The following is a 16,374-nucleotide window of genomic DNA, read 5'->3' on the forward strand; positions in this document are numbered from 1 at the left end:
CAGGCTGAACCTCCCCTATAACTGTTCTTTATTTGTGCATTCTGTGCCTGGAGACAAAACACAACAAAACAACTTTTCATCAATTGGGCAATTGTCCAAGCTCTTAGCTTGGCATCCAGCCCACAGAGCTGTGAAATCAACCTCACCAAGCCTATGGTTTAAAATGAGGCAACATCTAACTGGAAGCCCATTCAAAATAAGGAACTTGGTGCAGGGGTTCAGGGTCCTTTGTTGCTTCCTTCCTCTCTCAGCAGCATCTCCCATCTAATCTTGGTTGAAGAGTCTTACTTGGCTAAGAAAGAGATCAGGCACAAGAAGGTGGTGCTGAGAAAGTTCCATGAAAACTCAGAAGTCACCGCCTGCATATCAAACTTGAATAACCAGGAGAGATGTAACTTCGGCATACTTTCAGCTGCCTTCCTCCTGCCCACACCGCAGGTTTTTCAGGTCCTTGCTTGAGCGTGCACTCACAGGCGTAAATAAACGTGCTATCAACAGCCTGCGTCAGCCAACCCAGCTATTTAAGCGGGCTGGCATCAGCAAACTCAGCTTCCAAATCCAGGGCTTGTCTTTGCCACTGCCACGTAAGTAACTTTCAGAGGTTTGCCTTTATTGCAGAGGAATGAGATTGTGTAGAAACTGGACTGAAATGTTATAGTTCCCATAGTCACTATTCTGCTGGGGAAGCATAGAGGTGAAAGGGAGAATAAAAGTTAAGAGTTAGTCCCAAGCAGGGAGCCAGAGAACATTGCTGGGTGTAGTATATCAGACCCTTGCAAACATGCAAGGGGTTGAGGTGGACTTGGAGCAAGGTAGAGTCCATTTTGGCCTTTTGGCCAGAAGGTAAGATGTTTTTCTTGCTCTCTCCTATCTCTGGAAGCCACTTGGAAACCACTGTTTGTGTGACTGTGCCAGATACATAGGGATTTATCATTTAGAAGCTGATGTTGCTATTATTCATCTCAGTCTAAAATCAGACACAGTATTATTAAAAAATTTTTTTTGTGTTTTATATAGGGGGATAAGAGGGGCTATCTCTGGATTAAGTAGAGGTGGTTCAATTGTGAATTTGCAGTGCTATTTCTTGTTAGGTCTGGTTCTTATAATACTAATTTACAACAATGCAAACACTGATCTTGCTTAAGGTAAAAAGGAATCCCATGCTCTGGGTTTTGAGGAAATATAGGTTTGTGATATTTGAGCACAATGGGTATCCAGGTATTTGGGGAATGCGCTAAACAAAGGGGAATAAGAATCATTGACTAAACAGGCACAACACTCCACATGACTTAGGTGAGAAGGTCTTAAAGAGAAGGGCCAGGCAAAAAGTTCCTGTGGAGCCGCACTGCCACTCAACAGGCCTATTGGATCTTTAGCAAAGGAGGGAGAGTATAATCAGAGCAGGCAGAGAACAAAACAAAGGAGAGGGGCTAGGGAGGAGAGGGGACAGACAGTAGAGGAGTTACGATTAGACATCATATTTGTAAAATATATATAGGATTATAATAGAACTAAAGGATGACATAAATTCTATAGTTCCTCCTTTTGGGTCAAGAATCTGGCGGGGCGCCTGGGTGGCACAGTCAGTTGGGTGTCCAATTTCAGGTGATCTTGGGATCATGATCTCGGGGTAGTGAGATCGAGCCCCAAGGCAAGCTCCACTCTCTTTCTGCCCCTCCCCACCCCGGTCTCTCTCTCTCTCTTTCTCTTCTCTCTCTGAAGAAAAAAAAAAAAAATCTAGTGATTAAGAATCGGTGAAAGCCAAGGACCTTGCCCAGCTAGTTGCCCCTGCCTCAACACATACCTTGACACACAACACTCATTTTCTGGAGCCCTAGAACACCACGCACCCCAAATGAATGCATTTAAGCTAATGCATTATTTTTACACTGAGCTGAAGCTGGTGACTAGGAACCTACAGAGAAGCAGCAGGGGGTTGGACACCAAACTGAAGCTCACTTCTAAGGTCATAAAGGTCTGATTCCCATCAAGCAAATAATGGCTAAAGGGTTTCTTGGGGCAAAGATAAGTTGGGGTCCTGGAGGAAGAGAAAAGAAATAAAAGGTAGATCCTGTTCTCAAAAAGCTTGATATCTGAAGTATAAGGACATAATAAGAACCCAGGCGAGGGGCACCTGGGTGTCTCTGTCGGTTGAGCGTCCGACTTCGGCTCAGGTCGTGATCTCACAATTTGTGAGTTTGAGCCCGGTGTCAGGCTCTGTGCTGACAGTTCGAGCCTGGAGCCTGCTTCGGATTCTGTGTCTCCTTCTCTCTCTGCCCCTTACCCACTTGTGCTCAGTCTCTCTCTATCTAAAATATAAAAAAAAAATATTTTTAAAAAAGAAGCCAAGGGGCGCCTGGGTGGCGCAGTCGGTTAAGCGTCCGACTTCAGCCAGGTCACGATCTCGCGGCCCGTGAGTTCGAGCCCCGCGTCAGGCTCTGGGCTGATGGCTCAGAGCCTGGAGCCTGTTTCCGATTCTGTGTCTCCCTCTCTCTCTGCCCCTCCCCCGTTCATGCTCTGTCTCTCTCTGTCCCAAAAATAAATAAATGTTGAAAAAAAAAATTAAAAAAAAAAAAAAAGAAGCCAAGTGAAAAATAGTACATATTGTATGATTCCACTGGTATGAAATGATAGAAAATGCAAACTATAGTAACAGAAAGCAGATCAGTGGTTACCTGGGGAAGAGAATGGGAGAGAAAAGGGGTAAGAGGATCACCAAAGGGCATGGAAAACTTTGGGGGTGATGGGTATGTTCACTATTGTGATTGTGGTAACCATTATTTATATGTGAAAATATATCAGATCGTATATTTTAGACACATGCAGTATTATATGCCATTATACCCCAACAAACAATACTTTAATAATATATCATTTGTATATGATTAAAGGTATTTCTAAAAATTAGCCTATGTAACATACTGAAAATTAAAAAAAAATATGTCTGGGAAAAAATTAATTCAATAAATACAATGGAGGACAAGACCATCAGGATTTTGGACTTTTATAGAACCTGGAAGGTTCCAGAGATCATTTAACTCAGCAATTGCAGACCTGGAAAACTGTTTTTAAAAATACTCAGGACTGGCCACACCCCAACCAATTAAGTAAGGATTCCTGGGTGCGCAGTCCTGGCATTGTTTTTTAAAGTGATTCTAATGTGCAGCCTGGAATGAGAAGCAGTCAAATCCAAACTCCTCCCTGACACAGGAGGACAGAGAAGCCCAGAGAGAGGGTGGGTTTGCCCCTGACCACATAGCCACTGGGTCCCAGAACCCAGGGAGGACAGCAACAGGATCTCAATGCTACTGGGTCCTCAAAACCACATTTTCAGCTCAAGCTAGGATAGGGCATCCCGTGCATTTCAAGCAAATTCTTGGCATCCAGACACGCTCAGGGCTGACAGCAGGAAGAATTACTCAGAACCTCAAAGGTGCATTATTTAAGGACTGTGCTAACACGTGAGAAGGGATGTTTCAAAACGAAAGCTTCCTTTTGTTCCCTCAAAAATATCTGGTATAAGCCAGATAATACTTACTGGAAGAATCTCAGCAGATGGCACCAGGCGCTCTGTGGGGGACAGGGGCAAGTTGTTACTTTAGAAACTGGCACAGTTCTCAGCGTTGGGACGAGTCTATCTGGCACTACAGGGGCTCTTCATTGTGGTTTCCAGGTTGGCCCCAGGCAGAAGCATGAGTGGGTGAAGTTTGTCTTCGTGGCTACTGCTGTTCTGTCTGTCTCTCACCTTGGCTCCTGTGTGGGTGCAGGGGTGCCCATGGGACCATACATCTCACCTGCTCTGCCTGGGCCAGCTAGCCAGGTTTTAGGTGGTTTCTCAGCTCCCTTCTCATCCAAACATGTCTGATTTCCAGGGTCTCATCCCCTCGGGGCTTTGCTTATCCATCTCTGGAAAACTAATTAAAGTTATGATGTTAATACACAATAATTGTTTTAATGAGTTATGTCCTCCTCACCCCCCAGTATATTAACTAGATTCTAGCAAGATAACATATCTGGGAATTCTTTGAAATGTTATATAAACATAATTACCATTTGGGGCAATCAGGAGAATCAAAGTTTTAGGTGAAATATATAATCCCTAAAAATTTCCAAGCAACCTGATGGGGGAAAATATACCAAGATTGGGGGTTTGCCGTAGAATTCCTCAAATCACATCCCTTAGGGAATTCCCTACAGACTGTGGGGCCTCACAGAATGCTTTTCCTGAATTTGTCTATTCTTTGTTCACTGCATTTTGTGCTCATTGGAGATGGCAGCATTTATCTTTCTGGGAAACAGAGAGCCACCTTAAAGACACTATAGTGGAGATAAAATGTCAAGAAATTCTGCTCACAGGGCTTTGTAATTATTACCTAGTTCCTCTTCTGCATGGAAGGCTGGCACTGGCAGGGCAGCTTGCCTAGCCTTAGGGACAAGGGCCTCCTTCCTTGGGGACTCAGTACTGCAGCCTGAGGCAAGAGGCGCCCTCAGTTCCTGTAACTCTGGGTCCTCCATAGCCCTTTCTTCCATTAGGAAAGCTGAAATTGGAAAGCTCTTGCTGGCAAGTGGCAGCTGCATGTGGTACATCTTGTCCCTAAAGAGGGGTGTGGCCAGGTATGTAATTAACCTTCCTCTGGGGAAGCAGAGTCTGCAGGCAGCCAGGAGTCCAGAGCCCTCTGGCTTCATCTGTGAGTGAAGCAGCAAGGTGAGGAGGGAGAAGGTAAGCACCATCCTGAGACGGGGAGACATGGGGCACTCAGGCTCAGGGGAAAGGATTAGGCTATCGGCATCAGGGTGGCCGCCAACACTGGTCCAATGCTGTTGTTTGGAAGCCTGATGTTTCCTCCTCTTGCCATTCAGAGTTTCACCAAAAATATATATATATTTTAAATGAGTGGCATGATTGCACAACTGGTAAAATAGCTTTGTATAACAGTGACAGAATTTTTGGCTTCTTTGGATGGGTTTTCTTTGAACATTTCACCTTTGTTTTCACAAATCCTCTTAGTGTGGAATGGCTTAGTTCACTTGGACATTTTTTTTAAGCCTGTGTCATGACCTAACCCAGATTAATTTTTAGATGCTGTCGATGGCTTCCTCAAACTTTTAAAAAGCCAAGTGAATGGGGATGGTCAACAGAAGTATGCAAACATGAAGTTGTTGGCAGAAGGGTGGCATATGGCCCACAGTGATTTATAAAGTACTATCCTGTCTACTTAAAAACCAGCACCTGAGGATCCCGAGGCAGCCCCTGGACCACACCCGTCCCCCATCCTGTCTGCTCGCCTTGGACAGGCTGGTGGAGACCTGGCTTGAGGCTGCAAAAAGAGGGCTTCTCCTGATGCAGGGGGGTGGTGCACCTGCTCTCTTCCTGGCCCTGGCTCCCTTGACCACTCTACCTTTCAATGCCCCTGATGTGGATTTGGCATCCCAGTACTGTTGTTTCTGAACATACATGGGGTTCGGGTGTGTGGATACATGACCAAACAGGTACAAGTCAGCCCATCCTTTCTATTTGCTGGGAAACTCCCTTCATCAATCTTCAAGCGATATGTTGAACACTCTTTCACAGAATCCCTGTGTAAACAAGTCCTGCGGAGGACAGCCTGGCCTGGGGAGCAGAAGACAGGTCTCATGTTCAGGAACCTGGGTCCTATTTTCAGCTCTAATTCAGCTGTAATGGAATTTTAAAGCCAGAGGGAGCCGGAAATATCAGTTGTCCCAGTGGATTATTAATAACACCCTTTTCACTTTAAAAAAGACTTGGCCTGAGCAATAAACTATATGTGAATACAATACATGAAAGATCAAGAGTAAAGTGAGTTGTCCTGCATCTCAGGATTAGTTGGTGGCTGAGCTGGGTCTGGAACCCAGGCCTCCCCACACCTCATTCTGGCCTCTCTGCCAAGTCACTCACTCCCTCTGTGACTCAGGTTCCCTGTGGGAAGCACTGTATCTGTACAGCCCAGACGGAGAGCTGGTAGATTTATACTGGCTTGCCAAAGAGAAGTTCAACATGAATGCTAGGGGTTCAGGGGATTGTTCATCACAAGGTCAAGTTACTCTATTTGCTTCAGGGTCTAATGTTAGCTTATGGCCATGTTTGGATAATGATAGAAGCTCTTTTAAAAATAGAGAAGTTAATTTTTACCCATCTTCATATAACTTATTATAATTTGCTTCTGGAAGTTTTGATACAATGTGACCAAACATGAAAACCCAGCCAGATCTTTCAGAACTACTCTGTACTTTGATGTTAAAACAAAACCAGAAACAATCTAAAGCAGACACTGATCTGTTCTAATCTCTTAGTATATACTGGGCACGAAACTAATAGCTGTCATTCTAGCCAGTAGATCTAGAGGATCATGATGGAAGTTTCCTGGAATTCTTAAGGAAATGACAGATCTGCTTAGATAGTCTAGTCTTCACTGATGTACTTTCATTTCCTTCCTGTGTGGTTTCTCCCTAAGAAAACGTATATAAACAATGTCCCTAGCTCTTATATCCCCTCACTCCTTTCCAAATTTCTAGTCTACTGGTTCCCAGGAGTGAAATATATTTTAGAAAAGAACTTTAATTTAATTTTACTTATGCCTGTAAGTGTCTAACCCTTTATTATGTATTCTTCGTGCTCTTTCTGGGGGGTAGAACAGCATCCTTTGGAGATGGCTGGCACTGGGGTGTATGAAGCAGGACTGGAGAAAGTGGGAGGTCCTCTCCTCTTTCATTAACATTATATCCGGTTCAGGTTCCACAATTTAAAAAGGAGGAGAGTCCTTGGAACTAGCTCAGAAAAACTCCTAGATGACTAAATAATAATAAAACCAAATCCATAAGGAGGGGCAAAAGGGCCTGATGTTATTTAACTTGGACAAGACTAGAAACCGATTTGATGATGGTGTTGAAAAGCATGGAGGGTGGTCATGGAGGTCAACCATCAGCCATTCACCTGGACAGCTGAGAGTAGACAAACCAAGCCCAGATATTGGTGGGGGCTGCAGCATGAAGGGTATTGAGTGAGTCAGGAAGTAGTCCCTCATTATGCAAAAAAATACCTTAGAAAGAATTATACAGGTAAGGTCTGAAAGATGGGGCAGTCAAATAACCCTTTAATTTTTAAAGTCTTTGTTTTGTTTTGAGGCTCATGTTAACGTATTCCTTAATTCGTAGTACACGCAAGACCCTTCTTAGGTTCTTAGGTTTTACATCTCATTCTATTTTTTCTCTCATTCACCCTCTTTCTTGCTCTTGATACCATATTCTTAAGATCTACCTATGTTGCCGATTATATTTCTAATATTTCTAATGCATTGTTTCTAACTGCTTTTTATTGGTTTCTTATTTATATGCACTCTTTGCTTATCGAATCCTCTGGACATTTCTGTTGTCTCCAGTTCTCACAAAGCATGCCATAATGAATATACTCATACGTATAGTTGAACACCCTTTAGATCTGGTTGATGGGGAGCAGGGGAAGGGAAAGGGGTAGGTTAGATGACCTATGTTTTCTTTAAGCAATGCGGAATACTGAATTGTCCATAAGATATGGAGACACATGATCTCACGAGGTCTAATCTAGTATTTCAAATATTTAGAAGCTTTTCTGAGTTCCTTAGTAATTTACTAAGACTTTAATAAGAGACTGAAATAATATTCTGGAACTTAAAGAGTGTGATCTTCAGTGATCTCCCCTTCTCAATGTCATTTTCTTCAACTTGGTCTAGTCAATTCTGGAAGCATTTTATTTCTCTATATTGGTCATTGATTACCTGGACAAAGCAAATGCAATGTTCTAAGAAATCATATTAGTCATAAGGTTGAGTAAAGTTTCTAAACTGTTTTGCTATTTTTTAAAGTTTATTTATTTATTTTGAGAGAGAGAGAGAGCCGGCACACATGTGTAAGTAGGAGAGGGGCAGGGTGGGGAAGAGACAGAATCCCACGCAGGCTCCATGCTGACAGCACAGATGTCGGGCTCAAACCCACAAACTTCGAGATCATGACCTGAGCCAAGATCAAGAATTGAATGCTCAACCGACTAAGCCACCCAGGCACCCCTAAAATGGTTTGATATTTTAAATGTTTATTTTTTTTGAGAGAGAGAGAGAAAGAGAGAATGAGCAGGGGAGGAACAGAGAAAGAGGGAGAGAGAGAATCCCGAGTAGACTCCACGCTGTCAGTAAGGAGCCCCTTGCAGGGCTCAATCTTGATATCTTAATGATTGCAAAACCTGATGGCACTCAGTTGCCGGACATTAGATCCGGCAAAACACAGTTGCCAGACATTAGATCCTGAATCACCAGGATAGGGATTAGAACCTTAATAATGATACATTGTATTTATATAGTGTTTATAATTTATAGTGCTATTCATAAACATAATCCATCTGATTGAATCCTACAAAAAAACCTGTGAGACAGGTAGGGGTAGGATTATTATAGGTAGGTAGGGAGAGCTTCAATTGTAGACGAAGAAATGGAGGTTCAAAGCAATCAAGTTATCCAAAGTCACTTGGTGATTTAAGTGACATGGCTGGAAGCAGAGTGTGGGTCTTCTGAAGTTCCATCCAGCCTTTCTGCAGCATCATGTCTAATGCTCAGAGAAACGATCTACTTTAGATTCAGAGTTATCCCCTGAGATGGACTTTCTGGAGTATCTGTTTTTTTCAATTATTTTGTGATGTTAATGAGAAGGCTGTAGCCACACACCCTCTGTTTGTCCCATTAGTTGAACACCTGTTCATAAAAACAACTCAACTGGGTAAAAAAATAAGGGCTATATAATTGAGTTGCATGGCAACAAGCAGCATGAATGGTTGGACTTTGGCATACTTTGGAGCTCCAGAAAGTACCAAGTGCATGTCATTTTATTCATTACCTAATTACAGTCATAAAATAAGAATGGCGGTTGGACCATTAAAAAAATAATTGATTCCAGTAGGTTTGCACAAGGAGATAATTCCATTCTTCAGAGTCTTTTCTAGACATTTCAAAATGTACAAATAACCTGAGGAAGTTATAGCTGCTTGCATTAGACAGGTTACAGAGGCCTACATGTGCAATACCATGAAACTCCCTAATTATTGTTCCTTGTTATGTAATTAGGGCTCAGGCAAAAATATCGTAGAACCTGGTACACATTTTCAAAAAAATTAATCATGGTGAAATGTCCCCAGAATTACAAATGGACAGCCCCTTTTCAGAGTCAGGCACTAGAAATAAGAACCTCTTCAGAAAAAAAAAAAAAATCTAAAGTGACTAAATGGCTACAGAGCAATAGGACAATTCTACTTGATTCTCAGTTATCTGTGTGTGGCTTCACGGTATGAACCTTTGTGTGTGTGTGTGTGTGTGTGTGTGTGTGTGTGTGTGTGTGTTTTAAATAGGCTTAACACTCAGCGCAGAGTCCAACACAGAGCTTGAGCTCATGACCCTGAGATCAAGACCTGAGCTGAGGGGCGCCTGGGTGGCGCAGTCGGTTAAGCATCCGACTTCAGCCAGGTCACGATCTGGTGGTCCGTGAGTTCGAGCCCGCGTCAGGCTCTGGGCTGATGGCTCGGAGCCTGGAGCCTGTTTCCGATTCTGTGTCTCCCTCTCTCTCTGCCCCTCCCCCGTTCATGCTCTGTCTCTCTCTGTCCCAAAAATAAATAAACGTTGAAAAAAAAATTAAAAAAAAAAAAAAAGACCTGAGCTGAAATCAAGAGTCCAATGCTTAACCAACTGAGCCACCCAGGTGCCCTTCACTGTATTAGATATTTTAAATACCGGACTGATTTCAGGGTACCTACGTGGCTCAGATGGTTAAGTGTCAGACTCTTGATTTTAGCTCAGGTCATGATCTCCTGGTTTGTGAAATTCTGCTTGGGATTCTCTCTCACTGTCCCTCCCCCACTTGTACACACGCATGCTCTCTCACTCTCTCTCTCTCTCTCAAAATAAATAAACAAAATACCAGAATGATTTTTATCATCAGTGTTTAAATTTTTGAGCACCCCTCCTCTTCTATGTAACAAACATACATCTCCCTACCCTGAAGCCTATTCATCTAATTAATTTAATTAATGTTCTAAATCAAACAGAATTAGGAAGCCAAATAAGTTACCACAAATGAATAAAATAACTTAACACATAAAAAGCACATTTATTATCTTCCATTTTGACTTACTTGTGCCATTTTTCCTGTCCACAAACTGTTTAGAAAGTTAATCTTTTTGTTATTTGCTTCTAACCTTAGTAGTGTAACTTTCTCTTTATGTTTAATAGTTTTCTTTAGAAAACATTGAGATTCCCTCCGCCCACTGCCTTAGCAGAAATCTATTTGTCTGATTTCTGGTGCATTAGGGCATCAGACATTTTCAAAGAGATTTGATAATTCAATTTACTTCACAAGTCTCTCCCCTCCTGGATTATCTGGTTTGAAAAGCTCTGAGCACATGGCTGTGCCTGGTGGAAATCTCTAGTGCAAGCCGTATTTGTTCCTTTGTTTATATTTGATCACAGGGCCAAACTTTGTTTGAGATGTAATGAACATTCACACTTACTAAGCATTAGCACAACCATAGTAACAATACCCAAAGCAGGCAGAGGCCCCAGCATATTCACCCCATCAGACAAATTTGTATCCTACCCATTCAAACTGGAATAAAAAGGAAATGTCAGGAAATTTGAAACTGTAGTGTATCCTCTTATTTTTAACCACAAAGCTGCAACAATAGGTTTTCTTAAGAGCAAAACGCAGCCTTCTGTTCATTACCATGGTTAGGTATGTATGTTTCTGTCTTCTAAGATTCTAACAGAACTGCATCTTGCTTATCTGTAACAGCAGTACAGATACCTAAATTCAACAGGAATGTTTTTACTATCCCTCACCTAAGTGAGAAGTTTAACATTTTACATATAAGGGGACCAGTATCCAGGTTTGCCTGGGACACTTGAGGTATGCTGTTGCCTCGATGTAATTACTCACAGCACTCCTTTTACACCTATGTGTTCTAGGTTAGATGGCAAATTATGTGGTCACGTTAATTTAACAGATAGGCTGAATATTAAAAAAGCACCTTGGTTCAAAATGTTTCATGGGCTCCTCAGTTGTCCTTTGAAGTAGAATCCAGGCACAAACTGTTCAGCAAACCAGGGGCATAGCCTGTAATGGGCCACAGCATTCCTCTTTCTTGGGTCAGTGACATTAGTAAACTGTTGATGAGGAATAACATGATAATTTAAACCCAGGCCGTGCTGATCATCAGAATTTCAGAGGAGAAATGATCTCAGAGGTCACCTGGCCCAACATCTTCACTTTCCTGGGTGAATAAATCATTACACTTTTGGAAATATAAATGTCATTTTAGAGTCTTCTAAGTTGTTTCTTGAGCAGAATCTCACTGAATCACAATTACAGTAAATAGAAAAGGAAGAAAGTTTTTCACCACATTTTGCAGAAAAGAGAAGTAAGTTTTAAAAAAATGAAACTCAGCCAAGGTGATGTGACTATTAAGTAGAGGAGCTAAAAGTTGAAATGCAGGTCTGACTCTTTGCCCAGTGCTCTTTCCAATATCCTATACCAGTTTAATATTTTCATTCATTAATGAAGATTTAAAATATATCCTCTACATATAATCCATTAAAGATATACAACACTCCCTCTCTAACTAAGGCTATACACTCAAAAGAATCTTATTTCGGCTTCTTTCTCCTCCCACCTGCAAAGAGCTCTGGCCAGCACCTCTTGGTGGCTGGCCCAGGAAATGCAAGGCACAAAACTTTTCCTATCCCCTTCTTTATTTTGCCTTGGGTAAAAGGATGAGGAGAGGACCATGCAAAGTAATCTCTGGGTTTTTCTTTATTGATCATTAATTATGTCTCAGGTAACCTACATGTCACATCAGTGCTTCTCAACATTCCCCTTTGTCCTCTTTCCCCTTCTTTATTTCATCTATGACATGAATATAGCTCTAATGACTGTGCCTTTATAAGAGATGGGAAAGTCATAGTTCCTGAAGTGAAAATAAAGTTCAACCAGCAGGCACTAGATATGTATTCACTGCACATCCAACAATGTGTCTGGGACTATTCTGGATACTTGAGATACATCAGGATTGTGCTATAAACCTCTAACTTCCTCAAAGTTTCCTGAAAACCCCTTCGGTATCTGCACAGAACCTCATTTCTGTAAGCCAAATCTTAATTAAAACTGCTTTTTCTTAAGTATTTGCTTTCAAAGTGAAATGATATCTTATGAAACTTCTTGAAAATATTTCAACAGGATTATTTTCTACTTTTCTTCTGTAACAAATATGTAGCATTTTAGTTACACTCCCTCTTGTGGGTTAGCCTGGAGTTCTACCTACAATTTATCATGTTCTGTCTAGAGAAAATTTCTTCTGAGTTTGTAACAATCATGGTAGAGATTGACTTTTGGAAAAGCAATCTGTTTACAATATGGAGATCTTCTATAAGGAGATTACAGAAATGGGGTTGCCTTCTTTCATTTGCCCATTTCTTTCTTTCTTTCTTTTTAAAGCTTATTTATTTATTGGGGTGGGGGAAGAGAGAGAGAGAGAGGACTCCAAGCAAGCTCCATGCTGTCAGCATAGAGCCCGTCACAGGGTTTGATCCCATGAACCATGAGATCATGACCTGAGCCAAAATCAAGAGTCAGATGCTCAACTGACTGAGCCACCCAGGCCCTCTGCCCATTTATTTAGAAGGAGGTAGACCAATATTCTGCTTATTTCATATCACAAAAAAGTCTGAGGTTTTATTATTATCTTGAACTATTTCCCCATGTTTCTACATACAAAGCTTTGACTTAGAGTATGAGTTGGGCTACCAATGAAAAGAAGTCAATGTGTACACAAAGAATTGTATGTGCAGGGTTAATGATTAATTCACTGCTGGAAGTCATTCACAGACACTCCCCACACCCGCCCCCACTACTGCCTCCAATATCTCTTTATAATATCTTGCTATTTTCTGTAAGTAGCTGTAGAAAGTCTAGACAACTGAGGAACTTGTTTCAACAACAGCTCCAGGAGATTCCTTAATCAATTCAATGTGACTCTGTAAATCTAGCAATTAGGTAGCAGCAATAGTCACTAAGATCCAGCTGGCCTGGTTGAATCCAACCTTTATATTCCATCCTGTCAGATGCCGAAAACTATTCATTTGTACACTATATTATTCACATAATGCCATCTTTCAATTTATGTCTGTACCAATTAAAGAAGAGCATGTGTGGAAAAGAAAGCCAGCCTGGTTGGTGGTGCTGCTGGTATTAACTGAAATCACTAATCCATTTAACTGGGTCAGAGCCATGTTGGTCACCAAGGTTTCGAGACATGTCACAGGGAGGGAGACATTGCTGCCAGGCTGGCTCCACCCCACAGGGAAGCCAGGGTAGACACAGGGCACTGCCTTACTTTTGTCCCAGGAGGTACCACCTGGCTTTACTGCTCCTCTTTCCACAACCACCATCAAGGTTCTTTGGTCTACATGGCTACTTAATGCAGAGAGGAAATACAGTGTAGTGGCTAAGAACACAGATGCAGAAGCTAGACATTCTGGGTTTGAATCCCTGCTCTACCACTCACTACATTTGTATTTGGGGAAAGTTATATACATCTCCTTGGGAAAGGTATAGAAGTTTCCATTTACATCAGTTTCTACATGTATAAAATGGAGACAGTAAGAGTGCCTATCCCATAATGCTGCTTCCTCTGATGATTATATGAGTTAATGCATCTAAGATGTAGGACTATGCCAGGCACATAGTAATTGATCAATAAATATGTTGTTATTGTTGTAGCAGGGATGAGATTTCTGTATGCAATTCAAAAGATAGGAATCTACTCCATGCTGTTTCAGGCAGTAAGGACCAAAAGATTAGAAGGCTGGAAAGTTATTTTTTTCAATGTAATGTTTTGGTTTTGAACATGGTCAGTCCTCGTTGTTGAAAATACAAAACAGTGTTTTTCCAACTTATGTCCTAAATCAAGTCATGCCAGATGCCAATTGGTTAAGTTCAGGTCAGCAAATAATGAGCTCTATTAAGTGCCAGATACTCCTAATGAATGCTGGAGAGATATAAATGTTTAAGAGATGACATACCCCGCCCCCCCCCCCAGAAGAGCATATAATTTAGTGGGGAAGACAGGCCCAGGAACAAATTATTTTTTTTAAGTTTATTTATTTATTTTGAGAGAGACAGAGCATGTGCACATGGGGAAAGGGCAGAAGAGAGAGAGAAAATCCCAAGCAGGCTCCATGATGTCAGCACACAGCACGACGCAGGACTCAAACTCATGAACTGTGAGATCATGAAGTGAGCGGAAATCAAGAGTCAGACACTTAACTGACTGAGCCACCCTGGTGCCCTCAAATTATTTTAAAATGATTTCAATTTAGTCATTATTCTCTTACACCAACACAGCCTAGAAAAATCTACCCACCAACTCATAGAGTATTTGTTCCTACTTATATTTAACTCCTCGCTACTCATCTTCTGATCTATTAATGCTTCCTCATTAATAGATGAAAGGATAAATCGAGAAGTGGTGGTGAGAAATGAGCAAAAAAAAAAAAAAATACCAACAACTAAATTCAAATCAACGCACAATGTAGAAGTGCTAATGAGAAAACATGCTTAAGATATGACATCCTCCACCCTTCTATCCCCACCTCGTTGGTTTTGAAAACTTCCATCCAGAGATACATCTTATGATGGAGCAATATAGACAGGTTTTGCTTTGCGTGTGTGTGTGTGTGTGTTTAAGGTTCTGATTTCAACCCTTGTGCTTTACCATTCCAGAAAAATTTTTTAAAGAAATTGGCTCAATAGGTTAAGTGTTCAACTTTGGCTCAGTTGTGAGTTCTCACAGTTTGTGAGTTCAAGCCCAACATTGGGCTGTCAGTGCAGAGCCTGCTTGTGATTTCCTCTCTCTCACTCTCTCTGCCTCTCCCCCACTCACTCATGAATGTGCTCTCTCTCTCAAAATAAACTTTAAAAAAATAAAAAGAAATTGCAACTCAGAAAGAGTGAAACTTATAAACTGTTCTTACCAACTTGCCACCCAAGAGACACTCCACTGAACGCCTAGCTCACAGTTATTTAAAGAACGATATCTTCCATAAGCAAGCACTTTATAGTTTAGGAATACTTCCCTACAATAATATCATATGAACTTTACAACAAAGCTTTGAGCTAGGTGAGGGTGTGTGTTACTATATCCCTTCTTTACATGAAAGAAATGGAGGCTTGGCAAAGTGATGTTTTGAATGATCAGTGATGTGGAAATGTTGGGGTTCAGAACCGATGGCCAAGAAAGAATTCTTGAGATGTCTTGTGTGCAAAAACACAGTTTTATTAAAGCACAGGAACAGGACCTGTGGGCAGAAAGAGCTGTACTGGGGTTGTGACAAATGATTAATTATATACTTTCAAGTTGGGAGGGGGTTAGGGATAGCATTAGGTCTCTACGAAATTTTGGAAGCAAGTTTTCCAGGACCTTGAGGGAGTTAGCTGTTGTTAAGAAAAGGTCATTTATTACTGTTTAATAAAACCTTAGTCATGAGGGGCACCTGGGTGGCTCCGTTGGTTGGGTGTCCAACTTCAGCTCAGGTCATGATCTCACAGTGTGGGTTCGAGCCCTGTGTCGGGCTCTGTGCTGATAGCTCAGAACCTAGACCCTTCTTTGGAGTCTGTGTCTCCCTCTCTCTCTGCTCCTGCCCCACTCATGCTCTGTCTCTCTCTCTCAAAAGTAAATAAAAATAAAAACCTTAGTCATGAGACCCTTCAGATATATATCAGGGGGCCATATGCTTGGAGGATGATTGCTAACATATATTTGGGGGGTAGAGATAAAGGAAGTTTCCAAAGGAATTTTTATATATTAAAGGAGACTTATAGGATCTTGGAGGTCGGGATAATGTTAAGCTAATATTGCCTTTGGCCCTGAGCAAAGTATTAACATCCAGGCAGCTGAGTTCCTAGAGGAAGGTCACTATGCCAGTTTCAAAGACTTGTCAGTGGGCTGTAAGTAGCAAGGAAATTTAATTTTTTCTTTTGCCTTTGTTTCCCACATCAGTCAGTATTTGGGATTTCTAACTGCTTGTCCTCAGGACTATATTAACTCAAATTTCATTCTGCTCTTAATTCTGCTGGGTTTCCTGGAAGAGAGGTGCTTCTAAGGCAAGAAGAAAGCGAATTAAGAGGAATGCCTGGAAAGTTGTAAGCTGAATTAGCAACTACACAAAGCACACATAAAAGGACACATCAGGGGCGCCTGGGTGGCTCAGTCGGTTGAGCATCTGACTTCAGCTCAGGTCATGGTCTCACAGTTTGTGGGTTCAAGCCCCTCATCAAGCTCTGTGCTGA

General features: G+C 41.6%; 1 protein-coding gene across 2 annotated transcripts in view; it reads left to right on the top strand.

Annotated features, from left to right (window-relative positions):
• The first annotated feature begins 302 nt into the window (after nt 1-302).
• HOPX (HOP homeobox) overlaps nt 303-16,374 on the top strand; it is a 31,101-nt gene continuing 15,029 nt past the window's right edge. Inside the window, exon 1 of one of the 2 annotated variants that reach the window (XM_047856589.1) lies at nt 303-584. The gene's annotated coding sequence lies outside the window, so the exon portion shown is untranslated. Of the gene's footprint in view, nt 585-4,696; nt 4,721-16,374 lie in introns of those variants that run through there. The other variant, XM_047856592.1, reaches the window with a different exon arrangement.

Source organism: Prionailurus viverrinus, chromosome B1 (assembly GCF_022837055.1).
Source record: "Prionailurus viverrinus isolate Anna chromosome B1, UM_Priviv_1.0, whole genome shotgun sequence".
NCBI lineage: Eukaryota > Metazoa > Chordata > Mammalia > Carnivora > Felidae > Prionailurus > Prionailurus viverrinus.